Source organism: Lemur catta, chromosome 18 (genome assembly GCF_020740605.2).
Source record: "Lemur catta isolate mLemCat1 chromosome 18, mLemCat1.pri, whole genome shotgun sequence".
NCBI classification, from domain to species: Eukaryota; Metazoa; Chordata; class Mammalia; order Primates; family Lemuridae; genus Lemur; species Lemur catta.
In genome coordinates, this window is record NC_059145.1 from 27,388,728 (window position 1) to 27,394,829 (window position 6,102).

The 6,102-nt window shown below is 37.7% G+C and overlaps 1 protein-coding gene across 4 annotated transcripts in view; it reads right to left on the reverse strand.

The window, feature by feature from the left end:
• The window catches only part of ATXN7 (ataxin 7), a 130,713-nt gene that overhangs the window by 123,247 nt on the left and 1,364 nt on the right, over positions 1 to 6,102 (reverse strand). For 2 of the 4 annotated variants that reach the window (XM_045530693.1, XM_045530699.1), the window contains exon 2: positions 3,572 to 3,686. The exons of 1 other annotated variant lie outside the window; for it this stretch is intronic. The gene's annotated coding sequence lies outside the window, so the exon portion shown is untranslated. Of the gene's footprint in view, positions 1 to 3,571; positions 3,721 to 6,102 lie in introns of those variants that run through there. One more of the 4 variants, XM_045530692.1, reaches the window with a different exon arrangement.

Genomic DNA, 6,102 nt, shown 5'->3' on the forward strand with positions numbered 1-6,102 from the left:
AGGTCTGTATAGAATTTTTTCTTTCCTGTTGAAAGTTGGGAAAATAATCTTGCTTATTTGTAATGCAGAAAACATTGTTAAAGTTACATGAGGAAGCATATTTCACTTCTTATTCAATACAATACAGGCCGTGAAGGGAATTAGTCATCTCAGGGAATGAGGGCTCATTTAGCCACAAATAGGAGATGTTTTCAATTACTATGCTTATTCTTTAATAGCTTTATCATTTTTTTCTTACTATAAAAGAAGCACATACTAGTTGGAAAAAAATTAGGAAAACATAAAGAAAAAACGATCACCCATAATCTTATTACCTAGAGATAGTAAGTTCCTATTATTTCGTGTATATCCTTTCAGATAATTTCTTTTAGGTCTGTATTTATAGGGCTATTGTCTACCTAAACACACACACACACACACACACACACTATAGTCTCATACTATCTTCTTTTTTCTAAACAGCATTCCACGTCAATGAATGAACTGCATCATCCTTTTTAAAGATGGCACAGTATTTCCCTATATGGATAGGCCTTAAATGACTTAATCCTTTATTAATGGGTATTTAGATTACTTTGTTGTTGTTTTTTTTTTTTTTGAGACTGAATGTCACTTTGTTGCCCTGGCTAGAGTGAGTGCCATGGCGTCAGCCTAGCTCACAGCAACCTCAAACTCCTGGGCTTAAGCAATCCTCCTGCCTCAGCCTCCTGAGTAGCTGGGACTACAGGCATGTGCCACCATGCCTGGCTAATTTTTTCTATATATATTTTAGTTGACCAGCTAATTTGTTTCTATTTTTAGTAGAGACGGGGTCTCGCTCTTGCTCAGGCTGGGCTCGAACTTCCGACCTCCAGGGATCCACCCGCCTCGGCCTCCCAGAGTGCTAGGATTACAGGCGTGAGCCACCTCGCCCGGCCTACTTTGTTTTGTTATTATAAAAAATGGAGAAGTGAGCAGTCCGATACACACATCTATGCATACTTAACCCTTTCTTTAAATTCTTAAATGTGGATTTACCATTTTTTAAATGACTTTGGATTCAGACTGCCCAAACTATTGTCTAAAAATATGTACCAAATTTACCTTTTTTAAAAGGAAACTTTTAAATGCTAAGAATATTAATACATTTTCTATCTCTAATATCTAGATAAAATGGCAAACAATTTTTTAAAATTGCATTTTATCTCCAAATGTCTAAAATATTGACTGATGCCTGATACTGCATTAGGTTTACATTTGGAGGGGGAAAAAAATCCTAAAATAACCAATAATTTCTAGTGGTTTTATTTTCAGTATGATGTTATTTTGAAAGCTACACTCCAAAAAGACCATGCTTGCTGGAAAACAAGCAAATCAGTAGAGAATGGTGAAAAGCAGGAAAGGAGGCAAAAAATAAACCAATGAGAGCAGTTATCAGGTCACCAAATCTGCATCCTACACAATGGCCAAGAGAGAAGGGTCAGCAGAGAGTGAAAACATGAAACTAAAAGAAGCGGCCCTCAGAGTTTCAGTGATGGCCAGATGAAATTACACACAGACATATATATCTACATGCTCTGCGCACACCAATCCTAGAGCTAATCTCCAGGGGTTAGGACACAAGAGGAATCTTTGTGTGCTTTATTTAACCAAATATATCATGTAGAGAAGGGATGAGAGAGGCCGAGGTACAGATTTCCTTAAGGTAAGAGTGTCTAGTTGGCAGCCTGAGGGACCAGTATCATTTACTTCCCCTCCAGGGCACAGGAGGATACCAGGAACATGAAGCAAAAGGTAGCTCCAAAGTTACTGATCAAAATCATCATGTTTTAGCAATAAATAAAATTAACTCATAACAAAGTATAATGTATGTGCTAAGGAGAGAAGGACACACACTATGATTAACAACTTAATGACTGGAGTTTCATCCTATTGGAGGAGATAGAGGCATTAGATCAAGCTACCAGACCAAGAGCACAGAGTATTCGAGATGACATATAGCAGTGTGTGTTTGTATATGGGTGGTGGGGGGGGTGTTGCTCGGTGATGCCACAAATCTATGGATCTAATACTCTTGTACACAAGGAGTCTACTACAAATTATGGCCCACAGGCCAATCTAGCTAAGATTTGTACACACCATGAGCTAAGAATGACTTTTACATTTTTAAATGGATGAAAAAAAAATTTTTTTTAATGTTTTGTGGCATACAAAAATTATATGAAATTCAAACATCAGTGTCCATAAATATTTATTGGAACACAGCCATATCCATTCATTTATGTCTATGGTTGCTTTCCTGCTATAATGGCAGAACTGAATAGGTACAGAGATTCAGATGGCTGGCAAAGTCAAAAATATTTACTAATTGGGCCCTTGCAGAATATATGCTGACCTCTATTCTAGACCATAAAATTACGTAATTTTTGAACGGATCACAGCTTCAAACCTGCGCAGGCTTATTGATTTGACCCCTGACATACCAAAAATTTTTGACATAACCTGCTAGCCCAATAAAGCTGTGGTCCCCAAGCTGCGGCCAGGTACCAGTCTGTGGCCTGTTAGGAAACAGGCTGCCCATCACTGCCTGAGCTCTCCACCACCCTCCCCCCACCCACAAAATCCCCCCTTCTCCCTCCCCCAACCCCTAGCCCATGGAAAAACTGTCTTCCATGAAACCGGTCCTTGGTGCCAAAAAGGTTGGGGACCACTGCAATAGAGAATGCAACCCCATTACTAAGAACAATAGATAGGTCTAATAGGTCCTATAGATGCTCAGATACCTGCCCATGACAACCAGAAGATGTAAAAGGCTTTTTGGAGTTGAAAGTAGGATGGTCTCAGAAGGTCTCTGTGGGAATGAGGATGATTAAAGGTGTTCTGTTTGAAGGAATGTATGATATCTCCTTCTAAAGACGAGAATCAAACTATCTTCAAAATGGCTATCACATTCTGAGTACTTGCTAGCGGCCTAAGACTGAGCAAAGTCTTTTGTATTATCCCATTTAATGGTCATCTCCTTCAGACTCAGGGAGGCTGACTGACCCAAGCTGAACACACCAGAGAGCTCAGGAAATTAGAGTCAAACCCAGGTTCAAGTATAAAGCCTGTGTTCATAATCTTTACCCAACCCCAAAGCAGAAGGCATAAAGGCTCACCAGGAATAAATGAGAGGAAAAGGGAAAGACGACAGAAACAGTTAGAAGCAAGTTTATTTTTATGGCTGTGAGCATTATAAGTATTTTATTCATATATCTCATACTTACTTTCTTTTAAAAAAAAAGCCTGAATAAGGAATCTCACACTTTCTTTTGAATCATAATTCATTCTCTTTCATTAACATTTAAAGAAAAACAGGATTCATTTCTGCCAGACTTTTTCCTGTCCAGAAAAATAGGCAAAGACCGCGGTTCCCAACCTTTTTGGCACCAGGGACCAGTTTCATGGAAAACAATTTTTCCACGGATCGGGGGGCGAGTGGCACGGGAGATAGGGAAGGTTTCAGGATGATTCAAGCACATCACATTTATTGTGTACTTTACTTCTATTATTATTACATTGTAATATATAATAAAACAATTATACAACTCACCATAGGTTGGGGACCGCTAGACAAAGGTACCCAATTAAGGAGACATTTCAAAGCTGGCAAAATTAGGCAGCCAAAGTTATAGGCATAACTTCCACCTATGAAGTCCCTAGGTTACCTGTAAGGGTCCCAAAAAGAAGGGAATGGTAAATCATTTTTACGGGTGATGGACTAAAAAGTACGTGGGCAGTTTTTAAATTTAACTTATAAGTGAAGAGCAAATGTTAAATGGAATCTTGCCCACAGAGTGAGACACAATGCTGGTGGGAGGCTATTGTTTCTTCCTGCCCAGCATCTATGTCCTCCACTTTGCCAAATGCACCATTTTCCAAAAATGTTTTAAGTGCTAATATTTCCACCATACCTATTTGGAAATAATGTACATCATTATTATGTACCATGATTATACATATTTGCTTAGTTGTTTATTAATGGCTGCTCAAATCTGGCTTCAAAGCCCTTCCTGTGGGCCAAGAAGGACTCAGTTTTATACGGGACACTTCTAGCCAGCCTCCCCACAACTCTACTAGTTAGGGATTATCAAGATGAGTAACTGGAGAGTCAAGCAGGTTAAGTAGCTACAGTAAATGAAGGAACCCAGATTTGAATTTAAGTCTGTTTTGACGCAGAAACTGTTTTTTCCTGTCATGTTCTGTTTTCCTGCCAAGGCACAAATACATTTTCTTGGAATGCTTACCTCCCTGTCAAATTTCAAATTTTCTGGAGAGAAATAAGAGAATGGAGTCGAATGAACCATTTACTCCAAGGGCTGGTGTCAAGCTCAAATCTTTCCTTACCCACCATCAATCTATCTGGTCTGAAGTTTTACATACAATCAAAAACCAACCACAGTGCACCCTGGACTAACATGTCAGGCCAGTCTGCCCTTTAGGTATGTGCATGGCTTATCAACTGACAGGCAATGCTTTGCCGTGGGAACAAAATGGTACTACTTTTGCACCTTACCACATACTAGGCTGAAGACAACTTTAAAAGGCAAGTAATGAGCACAGGAGTCTACTTTTTATTTTCTCTTAAAATGATAATTCTAACTCTCATTTTAATAAAAAGATGTGTCTCTAATTTTCTTGAGTCTTGGACCTTTTTTATAAAACTATAGACCCTCTTTCCCAGAAAAATACACATACACAAAAAGTTTTGGTCACAACTCCAGGGGGTTCAGGAATCTCTTGAAACCCAATCATGGACCTCTGGAGGTCCACAGACCCCAGGATAACACTCACTCTAAAAGTGCATTACAGAAATGCCTACATCATGATTCCACAGGCCCAGGATAAAGAACATACAGCTAGCTCTCTCATTCTTCTTTACATTTTCAGAAGGCAAATATTAAATAAAACACTAATTTTCTTAACTAGTCTCATATTCTCAAAGAAACCAGGAATCTAATAACTTGAGTAAATCACTAAATATAAAGTCATACAAATTCAAAGTTCAAATCAGTTTTGTTATAGCTAAAAATCTACCACTTCCATTTCTGTTTCTGCCCACAGAGATCTCCCTAGAAAAGAAAGAAACATTAGTACGGCATAGAGCTCGAGTCCTTCCTACTTTAATATTCTTAAGCTGGTTAATATATAAAAAGAAGACCACTTCTAAAATTTACTAAAAGATGTTCTCTCATATATATGAGACATGAGATATGATATGAAGAAAAGGTAATTCATATTCAATACACAGATCTATGTCAATGCAATTGCAAGTTAAATTATGTTGGCTAGCAAGGCAGATTTTAAAGAGTTCATAAAGGCTCAAATTATGTGTTTTCCATCACTCAAGTGAAGAACTTTCATGAATGTTTATTTTCAAGGTACACCTGAAACTTTAAAGTCGTTCTAATTCCTCTTGGTCTTATTACTCTAGAAAATTTCTAGCACTGTCCAACAAAATTGTAAGTTATCAAATGACCTTATAAAAGTGTTTGGCCAGGACTCATCTATGAATAACTGATAGAATGTCTTGTGAAAATTTAACAGTTACAGAGGGCATTAATACTTTCCTATGAAAACATTAAAAATAAACTACCAGATACTGTTTCAAAATCAGTATTATGATGACAAGAACAAGTAACTTAAAAAGAACACCATTTCCCCACTTGACAATTTTTAAACAATTACTATCCCCACCAAAATGCTACTTGCTATAAGCAGATAATCAACTGACACTTTTTTCTTTTTTTCACAATTTGTAGTACTTAATATTTAAAGCGATTCTTCTCTTGGTCAGAGCATCCTCTCTTAAAACCAAGGAAATGAACAGAGTCTTATGCCCACATACAGTCAGCGTTTTAGGCCAATATTTTTTCAGTCAGGGAAGTTTCACATGTAGGGTAGGGCAAGTTATATCTCAACCTTCATGCGAGGTAATTTTTGCCTTTGTGCCAAAACTCTAATTCTTGAGCACTTACTAATTCTTGAGAGCAGTGTAAAGATATTATTGAAGTTACTGGCCCACAGAATACGAATAAAATTTGATATATACCATCTCTAGCTAGAGGTTAAACACACTTCACC